A 13,566-nucleotide genomic window follows, 5' to 3' on the forward strand; every position below is an offset into this window, starting at 1 on the left:
TGAGCTGGAAGAGTTCAGAATCAATGCTTTTGAAAATGCAAAAATTTATAAAGAAAACGTAAAAAAGTGGCATGACAAGAAATTGTCATCCAGAGTCTTTGAGCCAGGACAAAAAGTTCTACTATTCAACTCTAGGCTCAGATTATTCCCTGGGAAATTAAAATCCCGGTGGAGGGGACCATATGTGATTACAGGAGTGTCACCATATGGATATGTTGAGCTTCAAGATATTGATTCTGACAAAAAGTTCATTGTCAATAGACAGAGAATCAAACATTATCTTGAAAGCAATTTTGAGCAAGAATGCTCAAAACTGAGGCTTGAATAAAGCTCAGTAAAGGTCCAGCTAAAGACAATAAAGAAGCACTTGCTGGGAGGCAACCCAGCCATTAGCAAGTTATTTATTTTAAATTAATACTTGTAGAGGCTTAATATACATTTTCATTAAAGGTTAATCATCAAAAATGAAGGAATTCACAGAGTTACAGAAGGATTCAGTGCAAAAAGCAGAGAAAAGGAGCTTGCTGGCAAGAAAATGCCAGTAAGGGGCATTTTGGGCGTTAAACGCCAGAATGGGTATCATTCTGGGCGTTTAACACCAGTAAAGGTACCATTTTGGGCGTTAAACGCCAGAATGGGTACCATTCTGGGCATTTAACGTCAGAATTGCAGTATCCTGGGCGTTCAGCAAAACGCCTAGTGATAAAGGAGTTTCTGGCGTTTAACGCCAGCCAGGGTACCTGGCTGGGTGTTAAACGCCCATAATGGCCAACAACTGGGCGTTAAACGCCAGAATGGATACCATTCTGGGCGTTTAACGCCAGAAAGGCAAGGGGAGGAGATTTTGTTTCCAACTTCAAATTTTTTCAAATTTTCATGTTTTGACTCATAATTTTCTGCATAAACATGTTTCAAACTTTCATCATTCACCCTCAATTTTCATCATTCAATAATTTTCTAAATTATTTTTCAAATTTCTTTCAAATCCTTTCCAAATCTTCTTCAAAAACTCAAATATCTTCTCAAATTCTTTCCATATATTTTCATATCTCTCTCAAATTTTTTGAAAGCCATCCCCTCCTCCTATAAAAATAGTTTTGGCCATCCCCTCCTCTACACCATTCGAATTTACATCTTCTCCTCTCTCTCCCCTTTCCTTTCTTTTGCTTGAGCGCAAGCAAACCTCTAAGTTTGGTGTACTTTTCCGTGATCACTAAGCTAAGACTCATCAAGATCATGGCACCTAAGGGAAAACAAACCAAATCAAGAGGCAAGAAAGAGAATACTCCAAAGAGTCTTTGGAATCAAGAGAGGTTCCTAACCAAAGAACATGTAGACCATTACTACAAAATAATGGGTCTGAGGTCAGTGATCCCGGAAGTTAAATTCAATCTGAAAGAAGATGAATATCCGGAGATCCAAGAGCAAATTTGAAACAGAGGATGGGAAATTCTAGCCAATCCTGAGACAAAGGTTGGAAGAAACATGGTTCAGGAATTCTACTCAAATCTGTGGCTGACAGATAAGCAGGGAATGACTGGAACCGCCTTTCATACCTACAGAACCATGGTCAGAGGAAGAATTATTTACTTCCATCTGCACAAAATAAGAGAGGTCTTCAAACTACCTCAACTACAAGATGATCCTGAATCCTTTAATAGGAGAATGGTGAGAGTAGATAATGGGTTGGATCAAGTTCTAGAGGACATATGCCTCCCTGGAACTAAGTGGATAACCAATTCCAAAGGTATCCCAAACCAACTCAAGAGAGGAGATCTCAAACCAGTTGCAAGAGGCTGGCTGGACTTCATTGGGCGTTCTATATTGCCTACTAGCAACCGCTCTGAGGTCACTGTCAAAAGAGCAGTGATGATTCATTGTATTATGCTTGGAAAAGAAGTGGAGATTCATCATCTGATTTCTTGTGAGATTTAAACAATTGCAAACAAGAACTCCACTGAAGCCAAACTGGCCTATCCAAGCTTAATTTCTCTGCTATGTAAAGATGCTGGGGTGAGGATGGGAGTAGATGAATTCATCCCAATTGAACACTCAATCACCAAGAAGTCAATGGAAGGACAAGTGCAAGACAACTCCATCAAAAAGAGGGTGCAGGAGTTCCTCCCAGAAATTCCTGAAATTGACTACTGGACCCGCTTAGAAGCATCTGTCACCAAGCTGCAGGAAGCTATGGAACAACTTAAGGAAGAACAGCAGAATCAAAACTGCATGCTCTGCAAGCTGCTGAAGGAACAGGAGAAGCAGGGGCGTGAGCTACAGGAGCTGAAGCGCCAGAAGCTCTCCCTTGAAGGACCAAGCACCCCACAAAAAGAGGGAGCATCCACTTCTCAAAATCAAGGTTGTTGAGTCCTAACTTTGTGATAACCTTTATTATTAAGAGTCTATTTTAAGAGTCATTTATTTTTCTGCTTTTAATTTTCTGTCTTCTATTATTATGAGTCTGCCTTTATATTTATTTTTGAGTCTTATTTTTATTCCATAATCAATAAAATTAAAGTTTATGTCTTAAAGCTATGAATGTCCTATGAATCCATCACCTTTCTTAAAAGGAAAATGTTCTTAATTGAAAAAGAAAAAGAAATACATGAATTTTGAATTTTAAAACAGTTTAATTATTTTGATGTGGTGGCAATACTATTGTCTTTCTGAATGAATGCTTGAACAGTGCATATTTTTGAATTTGATTGTTTATGAATGTTAAAATTGTTGGCTCTTGAAAGAATGAAAGAAAAAGGAGAAATGTTATTTGATAATCTGAAAAATCATAAAATTGATTCTTGAAGCAAGAAAAAGCAGTGAATAGAAAGCTTGCAAAAAAAAGGAAGAGAAAAGCAAGCAGAAAAAGCCAATTCCCCTTTAAACCAAAAGGCAAGGGTGATAAAAAGGATCCAAGGCTTTGGGCATCAGTAGATAGGAGGGCCCACAGGAATAAAATCCTGGCCTAAGCGGCTAAACCAAGTTGTCCCTAACCATGTGCTTGTGGCGTGAAGGTGTCAAGTGAAAACTTGAGACTGGGCGGTTAAAGTCGTGGTCCAAAGCAAAAAGAATGTGCTTAAGAGCTCTGGACACCTCTAATTGGGGACTCTAGCAAAGCTGAGTCACAATCTGAAAAGGTTCACCCAGTTATGTGTCTGTGGCATTTATGTATCCGGTGGTAATACTGGAAAACAAAGTGCTTAGGGTCACGGCCAAGACTCATAAAGTAGCTGTGTTCAAGAATCAACATACTTAACTAGGAGAATCAATAACACTATCTGGATTCTGAGTTCCTATAGAAGCCAATCATTCTGAACTTCAAAGGATAAAGTGAGATGCCAAAACTGTTCAGAGGCAAAAAGCTAAAACCCCGCTCATCTAATTAATACTGATCTTCATAGATGTTTTTGGAATTCATTGTATATTCTCTTCTTTTTATTCTATTTGATTTTTAGTTGCTTGAAGACAAGCAACAATTTAAGTTTGGTGTTGTGATGAGCAGATAATTTATACGCTTTTTGGCATTATTTTTAGTATGTTTTTAGTACATTTTAGTTAGTTTTTATTATGTTTTTATTAGTTTTTAAATAAAAATCACTTTTCTGGGCTTCACTATGAGTTTGTGTATTTTTCTGTGATTTCAGGTATTTTCTGGCTGAAATTGAGAGACCTGAGCAAAAATCTGATTCAGAGGCTGAAAAAGGACTGCAGATGCTGTTGGATTCTGACCTCCCTGCACTCAAAGTAAATTTTCTGGAGCTACAGAAGCCCAATTGGCGCACTCTCAATTGCGTTGGAAAGTAGACATCCTGGGATTTCCAGCAATATATAATAGTTTATACTTTGCCTGAGATTTGATGGCCCAAACAGGCGTTCCAAGTCAGCTCAAGAATTCTGGCATTTAACTCCAGAACTGGCACAAAAGCTGGAGTTAAACGCCCAAACTGGCATAAAAGCTGGCGTTTAACTCCAAGAAATATCTCTACACATGAAAACTTCAATGCTCAGCCCAAGCACACACCAAGTGGGCCCCGGAAGTGGAATTTTACAATAAACACCCTAGCTTACTCATTTTCTGTAACCTTAGGTCACTAGTTTACTATAAATACTACTTTCAGTGATTCATATTGTACCTCATAACACTTTACACGTTTCTTGTTGTGTTCTCTACGGCATGAGTCTCTAAACCCCATTGTTGGGGGTGAGGAGCTCTGCTGTTCTTCATGAATTAATGCAATTACTACTGTTTTCCATTCTATTACGCTTGCTTCCATTCTAAGATATTCATTCGCACTTCAACTTGATGAATGTGATGATCTGTGACACTCATCATCATTCTCACCTATGAACGCGTGCCTGACAACCACCTCCGTTCTACCTTAGATTGAATGCATATCTCTTAGCCTCATGATTCAAATCAGAGTCTTCGTGGTATAAGCTAGAATCATTGGCGGTCATTCTTGAGATCCGGAACGTCTAAACCTTGTCTGTGGTATTCTGAGTAGGATCTGGGAAGGGATGATTGTGACGACCTTCAAACTCGCGAGTGTTGGGCATAGTGACAGACGTAAAAGGATCAATGGATCCTATTCCGACATGATCGAGAACCGACAGATGATTAGCCGTGCGGTGACAGCGCATTTGGAACATTTTCACTGAGAGGACGGGATGTAGCCATTGAAAACGGTGATGCCCAAATAAAGCTTGCCATGGAAGGAGTCTTGCGTGCATGAAGAAGAAGACAGTAGGAAAGCAGAGGTTCAGAAGACAAAGCATCTCTAAAGCCTCAACCTGTTCTTCATTACTGCATAACAAGTATTTATTTCATGTTCTTTTACTTTTTACAATTAAATCTAAGAATTATTGATATCCTAACTAAGATTTACAAGATAACCATAGCTTGCTTCAAGCCGACAATCTCCGTGGGATCGACCCTTACTCACGTAAGGTATTACTTGGATGACCCAGTGTACTTGCTGGTTAGTTGTGCGGAGTTGCAAAAGTGTGATTGTAATTTCGTGCACCAGCTACCTTGCTAAAGTCCTTTATAAACCTTCGATAAAATCCTGCATGTCCAAGGAAAGAGCGGACTTCCCTCTCGGAGGAGGGGTAAGGCAAGCTAGATATAACATTAATCTTTGCCGGATCTACAGAAATACCATCTTTGGAAACAATATGTCCTAAAACAATGCCTTGCTTAACCATGAAATGGCACTTCTCAAAATTCAAGACAAGGTTGGTTTTAGTACATCTTTCCAAAACTTTTTCAAGATTATCCAAGCAATGATCAAAAGAATCACCATACACCGCGAAGTCATCCATGAATACCTCCATACATTGCTCTAGAAAATCCGCAAATATGCTCATCATGCACCTTTGGAAAGTTGCCGGTGCATTGCATAAGCCGAATGGCATACGCTTGTAGGCATAAGTTCCAAAAGGGCAAGTAAATGTTGTTTTTTCTTGGTCCTCTAGAGCAATGTGTATTTGGAAGTACCCCGAATAGCCATCTAGAAAGCAATAATGGGATTTACCGGATAATCGATCGAGCATTTGATCGATAAACGGAAGTGGAAAATGATCTTTTCTAGTGGCCGAGTTCAACCTTCGATAGTCTATGCATACTCGCCAAGAGTTTTGCACCCGTGTTGCTATAAGCTCCCCGCTTTCATTCTTGATTGTGGTTACCCCGGACTTCTTTGGCACAACTTGAACGGGACTCACCCATTCACTATCCGAAATGGGGTAGATGATGTCCGCCTCGAGTAACCGTGTTACCTCCTTCTTGACAACCTCCAAAATGGTAGGATTCAATCACCTTTGAGGTTGTTTTACGGGTCTAGCTTCTTCTTCTAAGAAGATCCGGTGCTTGCACACTTGGGGACTTATCCCCACTAGATCCGCCAGACTCCACCCTATTGCCCTTTTGTTCTTCCTCAAAACACATAGCAACTTCTCTTCTTGTTGAGGATTTAGTTCCCTTGCTATAATCACCGGGAACTTATGGGCTTCATCAAGGTATGAGTACTTTAGGTGGGGCGGTAGTGGCTTCAATTCTAGCTTTTGCTCTTGGCTTGTTGATAAACCATTATTTTATGATTTATATTGTGTTTAATTGTGTGGTTTTATCAAATCTTTACCCACTTATTCATATGATTAGCATGTATTTACAATTCCTTCCCAAAATCACTCCATGGTTGAAAACTTACTTCCTAGAGACTTTTAATTATGTATTTTAATTCTCCTTTATACCATTCGATGCCGTGATCCGTGTGTTAAGTGTTTCAGGCTTCATAAGGCATGAATGACTTGGAAATTGGAGAGGAGGCTTGCAAAAATGGAAGGAATACAAGAAACTAAGGAGATGACCAGCGAGCAATGATGCAAGCGCATGGCCCACGCGAACGCGCGAAATGGAGAATTCACAGTAACGCAAACACGTGCCTGACACAAACGCGTGACAAGGAAAATCGCTGAATGACGCAAACGCGTGGACGACGCGTACGCGTGACCTGCGCGATCTACAAAAATAATAGAATACGCTGGGGGCGATTTCGGGCCGCATTTTGACCCAGTTTTCGGCCCAGAAACACAGACTAAACCTAGGAAACATGCTGAGACTCAGTAGGTATCCACACACATTCAGATTCATCACATTAGGATTACTTCAGTTTTAGATCTGAATTTTTAGATTTGCATTACATTGATAGTTTATGCTTTTGCTTGGATTTTAGGATGCTGAGAGTCATTACCTCCATTGAAGACATTACTTTAGTTTGTTTCCTTATTCCCTTATTTTTAATTAGTTACTCATTGACCCTGCTCAGATAATTATGTTGCATTTTGAATTTATTAATATATAGAGTTATTTTTATTTTAATTAATTTTAATTCTCTATTTTATTTTATTTAAATATGTCTTCTCATATTTTTATGATTATTAATTTCATGTCAATGGAGTAGGATTTCTACTTGATATGGGGGTTGATTAAGAGGAGATACTTGAGTTGGGATGCTCAAGTGCTTGGTTGAATTGGACGTTGTTAGCTAATTCCATACCTACTAATACTAGACCTCCCCAAGGGAGAGGACTAGGATTTGAGGGTAAGAGTTAGTTTAATCACCATACTTTTCCTTATTTAGTAAGGGATAATCGAGTGAGAACAACACCCTTTTTACACTACACTTGAGAAGATCCCAACAAGGATAGAGATTCCATTTAATTATTACCCCAGTTAAGGCCTTTTATTTGGAATATCAATAATTATTCTTAGTTTATTTCTATTGACCCAGAGTATATGTGAAATGACCAACCTACTGAAGCAGATGCAGTTAAATCAACACCAGGCACAACAAGCTCAGCCTTCACCACAACAAAGCCAACAGTTAGTTCCACAAAGAGTATGCGGATCTGTGCTGATTATAGTCATTATACTGATGAATATCCGTAACTCCATAAAGATAACACTATGGCAGCCACTCACAACTTCTATGACCACCCGAATCAAGGATGCAATCAACAAGGTGGCAACTACAACCAAGGTGGCAACTATAACCAGGGATGGCAGGACAATTCCAACCAAGGTTGAAGAGATAATTCTAACCATGGCTGGAGGGATAACTTTAACAGAGCAGGCAGAGACAATAATGGAAACCAGAGGTGGAATAATAATAACAACAATAGACAGCAAAATCAGAATCAACCTTACAGAGCACCTCACCTAAGACAATCACAAGGAACCTAGCACAAACAACAACAAGTTCCTCAGATCACTCATTCTAATTCCTCATCAAATGACGAGATGCTCCGTTCTCTTGTGCAAGGACAACAAGACATGCAGGCGCAGCTGAACTCTAGTCTGAATGGCTTAACTGCCACTTTACAAGCTCTCATCTCCCAAATGGATTCATCACTTAATTCCACACATAAACCTTCAAGCTCCAGTGAAATTCCTTCTCAACCACTGCCTAATCCCAAAGGTGGCATCAATGCCATCACCTTGAGGTCCGGAACCACATTACAGGAGAGGAACCATGAGGAGCCAAGCCCACCAGAACACGTGCCAGCAGAGGATGTGGTGGAAGTGGAAGATGCTGAAGAGGAAGAGGACGTACAGGACATAGTTGAAGAAGAGGAAGCTCAGCCACAGAATGAAGCACCAAGGGATACAGAGACTGCAATTCGCGCCAATCCTATCCCATTTTCATAACTTGCAAGGAAGCCCAGAAAGCATATGGAACTTGATCCCAAAATGGTAGAAATATTCAAAAAGGTCGAGGTAACTGTTCCCCTTTTTTATGTTATTCAACAGGTACCTAAATACGCAAAGTTTCTAAAGGATTTATGCATACATAAAGATAAAATTAATAAATTAGAAACTATTCCTTTAGGTAATTCTATATCTGCTTTAATAGGAAATATACCTGAAAAATGTAGTGATCCAGGTCCATGTATGGTTAACTGTACCATTAGAGGTGTAAATTTTTTTGACTGCATGTGTGATTTAGGAGCATGTGTTAGTATAATGCCTTTGTCTATATATGATACTTTGAGGCTCCCTCCCTTAAAAAGGTCGGCAGCTCATTTTGTGTTAGCAGATAAAAGCATTATTACAGTAGTTGGAATTGCTGAAGATGTATTAGTGAGCATTAAGGGGCTCACATTTCCCATTGATTTCTACATCCTGGAAATGCCCCATAATGACTTAGGAAGACCATCATCAATCCTGCTTGGAAGACCATTCCTGAAGACTTCAAAGTTCAAGCTGGATGTATTCTCAGGAACTTACTCCTTTGAGATAGATAGCAGAACAGTGAGTTTCAGTTTAAATGAAGCTATGAAGCATCCTCCGAAAGATCATTCTATCTTCCAATGCGACATTATTGATGAAACTGTAGCTGAAGTTCACAAGGAAAAATTAGAAGAGAAGTACATGGAGCAAGGTCCAAGTGTGGGGACACTTTCTGAAAACAATGAGAAGACTTTACCATTATCACCAGCCCCGGATGATCCAGAGCCTAGCTATGAGCAAAAATTAGAATTAAAGCCCCTTCCTCCACACCTCAAGTATGCTTACCTTGAGGACAAGCAGAAGTTCCCAGTTATCATTGCAAAGGAACTCACTTCTCAACAGGAAGAACAGCTACTCAGTGTGCCGAGAAAACATAAGAAAGCAATTGGATGGAGTTTGGCGGATATAGTAGGCATTAGCCCTCAAGTTTGTAAACACAGAATTTTCTTAGAAGAGGGAGCAAAGCCTGTCCGTCATCCTCAAAGAAGATTGAATCCCACCATCTTAGAAGTTGTCAAGAAAGAAGTAACCAGAATACTTGAAGCAGATATCATTTACCCCATCTCAAACAGTGAATGGGTCAGTCCAGTATAAGTGGTGCCCAAGAAGTCTGGAGTCACAACAATAAGAAATGAGCACGGAGAGCTCCTGACAACTAGAGTGCAGAATTCATAGAGAGTTTGCATTGACTATAGGCGTCTCAACCAAGCCACTCACAAGAATCACTACCCCTTGCCATTCATTGATCAAATGCTTGATCACCTGTCAGGTAAATCCCATTACTGCTTTTTAGATGGTTATACAGGCTACTTTCAAATTCATATAGCTCCTGAAGATCAGGAAAAGACCACTTTTACATGCTCCTTTGGAACATATGCTTATAAAAGAATGCATTTTGGCTTATGTAATGCACCTGCTACTTTCCAAAGATGCATGATGAGTCTTTTCTCTGATCCGATTGAGAACTGTATGGAAGTTTTTATGGATGATTTTAGCATATACGGTGATTCATTTAGCCTTTGCTTGGATAGTTTATCTAGAGTGTTAGACAGATGTGTTAGTACAAACCTTGTATTAAATTTTGAAAAATGTCATTTTATGGTCAAACAAGGAATTGTACTAGGACATGTTGTGTCTAATACTAGCATTTCTATAGATCCAGCAAAGGTGGATGTTATTTCTAGTTTACCTTATCCCTCCTCCGTGAGGGAAGTCCATTTGTAACTTGGCCACGCAGGTTTTTACAGGAGATTCATTAAGGACTTCAGTAAGGTAGCATTACCTTTATCCAGATTGCTGCAGAAGGAAATTGAGTTCGAGTTCAGTGAGGATTGTATGCAGGCATTTGATAAGCTGAAGACCGCACTGACTCAAGTTCCAATTGTGAGAGGACCAGAGTGGAGCCAGCCATTTGAAATTATGTGTGATGCTTCCAACCATGCAGTAGGAGCAGCGCTGGCTCAACGCGAAGGTAAGGACCCTTTTGTAATTGCTTATACATCTAAGACTTTAGACGCTGTTCAGTCTAATTACACTACTACTGAAAAAGAGCTTCTTGCTATTGTTTTTGCTCTGGATAAATTCTGAGCCTATTTACTTGGTACTAAGGTAGTAGTGTACTCAGACCATGCCGCTCTAAAATATCTATTAGCTAAAAAGGAATCCAAACCAAGGCTAATACGTTGGATACTGTTGCTGCAAGAATTTGATTTAGAAATTAAGGATAGGAGTGGTAACCAGAATTTAGTGGCAGACCACTTGAGTCGGCTTGAGCACATTAAGGATGACTCCACTCCTATAAATGATAATTTCTGATTTGATAGCTTACAAGCAGTATCTGAAGTAGTTCCTTGGTATGCACCTGTAGCTAATTATCTAGTTAGCCACACTTTTCCTCCAAATTTTACTAAGCACCAGAGAGACAAGCTGAAAAGTGAGTCCAAATATTATATATGGGATTATCCATATTTATGGAGGTGTGGTGCTGACCAGGTAATTAGACGGTGTGTGCCTTAATCAGAATTCCAGTCCATTTTAGAGGCCTGCCACTCATCTGATAGTGGAGGACATTTTGGCCCTCAAAGAACAGCTAGAAAAATCCTAGACTATGGAGTCTAGTGGCCTACTCTTTTTAAAGATGCTGCTGAATTTTGTAAATCTTGTTCCCCATGCCAAAGGTTTGGTAATATATCCAAGAGGGATGAGATGCCTCAACAGATTATGCTTTTCTGTGAAATTTTTTATGTTTGGGGCATTGACTTCATGGGTCCGTTTCCAAATTCTAATGGATACTTTTATATACTGTTAGCCGTAGATTATGTTTCTAAATGGGTGGAAGCAATTCCTACCCGCACTGATGATGCTAACACTGTTGTTTCCTTTGTTAGAAACCATATTATCTGTCACTTTGGATCACCACGAGCAATCATGAGCGATCAAGGCACCCATTTCTGTAACAGGAGACTAACAGGATTACTGAAAAAGCATGGGATAATTCACAAAGTAGCAACAGCTTATCATCCCTAGACCAATGGGCAAGCAGAAGTCTCTAACAGAGAGATTAAACTTATTCTGGAGAAGATAGTAAAACCTCATAGGAAGGACTGGAGTGCCAGGCTACAAGATGCACTCTGGGCATATAGAACAGCGTACAAGACACCCATTGGGATGAGTCCCTTTCGCTTGGTATACGGAAAGGCTTGCCACCTCCCCGTGGAGGTAGAACACAAGGCTTTCTGGGCTGTAAGGGAATGCAACATAAACCTTACAAAAGCTGGTGCTGAAAGAAAGCTACAACTAGCAGAACTAGAGAACCTCCGCCTAAAAGCATATGACAACTCCAGGCGTTACAAGGAGAAAATGAAGGCTGTCCATGATAAGCAAATTAAAAGGAGAGAATTCAGACCAAGAGAGTTAGTTCTATTATATAACTCCAGACTGAGGCTCATGCCGGGTAAACTGAGATCAAGATGGGAAGGTCCATACAGAGTAGAAAAGGTAGAGCCATACGGAGTTTTCCACCTGCGTCATCTTATTAGCTCCAAATTTCAAAAGGTCAATGGACATCGCCTAAATCTTTATCATGGTGAGAAGATGAAGAATCAAAAGGAACTAGAGATTTTTTTTCTTGGAAGACCCACCAAGAGAAGCAGAATGAGCCTAAAGAGCGTCCAACTTAAGGACGTAAAAGCAAAGTGCTAGGTGGGAGACAACCCATCATGGTATGATCGTTCCGTTTCAGTCTTAGTTTTATTTTTACTTTATTTTTATGATGTTAATGACTCTTCTCATCATCCCTACATATAGCTGCATATAGTTTGCATGAGCATTCTGCATATTATTTAAAAAAAAAAAAAAGCACGCACGCGACGCGGCAGCGTCGCTGACGCGTCCGCGTCACCAGTGCGTTTTGAAGAAAAGAGAATTGGACAGAGAGTCACGTGAAAGCGTGGCTGGAGGCATGCCTTAGGCACAAACATGCCCATGCGTCCGCGTCACCCACGCGAACGCGTGCCCTTAAAAATCGACGTAAAAGAGGTGTATGGCAGCAAGTTATGATGGAGTGGGGCTGGAGTGATGCTAGAAGTACCAGCCCTGTCACGCGACCGCGTGCCCCACGCGTCTGCGTCGTCCTCCAAACATGGCCATCCACGCGATCGCGTCAACCACGCGATCGCGTCACCCAAACATTTTGGCAAAATAAGTTTGAGACTGAGAGTTGCGCGAACGCGTCGCTGCCCTCGCGCCATTCGCACAAATCAAGTCACGCGACCGCGTGATTCACGCGTCCGCGTCACATGCGGCGCACAGAATATCCAGATCAGCCAAAATATCTTATCTTTTCTTCCCCAAATCCTAATTTTTCTTTTCCTTTATTATTTCTTTTTCCCCCTTCTTCTTTCTTTATTCTTTATCACTTTTTACTTTCTCCCTCTTTCCTTTTTCACCTCCATTATCAAGGTTCTTTTCTTCCTCCTTCTTTACTTCTTCATTATTACTCCTTTTCTTTTATTCATGTTTTCTTATTTATTTTTCTTTTTATCTTCATTATCTATATTTTCTCTTCTTTTCTTTTCTTTTTATTCCTTTAATTGGTGTTGGAAATTTAACTAGGTGATTATTATCTTTTATATTTTGCTTGTGAATTATTGTGGAATTGTTTGACAATTATATATCACTTTTCATAAGGGTTGCTTGCATGTTCAATTTATTACTTTCTATGACATATTCAACATGCATGCATGCCAAGTGTTTGTGAAAACGCCCGTATGGCATTGTGCACTATTAATTTATTCTATTTTACTACTTAAATGCCTATTTTTCCAAAAAACCCTTGTATATTTTATTAATCAAATATAATTGTCAATACAAACAGGTTGCTAGTTTGAATGACTTGGTAATCTAACTTGGACATTGAATGCTTGACCTATGCTACTCATGCCTTTGCCAACATGCCAATAAACATCTTGCATTTAATTGCCATAACATGCACTTACTATATTACCTAAGATGAACTTTTCACATGTCGTCTAGACCATGTGTTAACAACATTCTTCTTTACCGTGCATTGATTACCACCCATAATGTTCGCTCCCTTGCTCGAACACTTAGCTTTACATGTACTTACCTCTTTCCTTTTTCAGGATGGCCACCAAGAAAGGTAAAGAGAAAGCTACTCCCAAACCACCAGCAAGGAGAGGAACAAAGAGAGTATTAGTGGAAGAATCATCTTCAACAGCGGTGAAACCCTCAACAAAGCGAATCAAGAGGATCATCAA

This window comes from Arachis ipaensis, chromosome B03 (genome assembly GCF_000816755.2).
Source record: "Arachis ipaensis cultivar K30076 chromosome B03, Araip1.1, whole genome shotgun sequence".
Taxonomy (NCBI): Eukaryota; Viridiplantae; Streptophyta; class Magnoliopsida; order Fabales; family Fabaceae; genus Arachis; species Arachis ipaensis.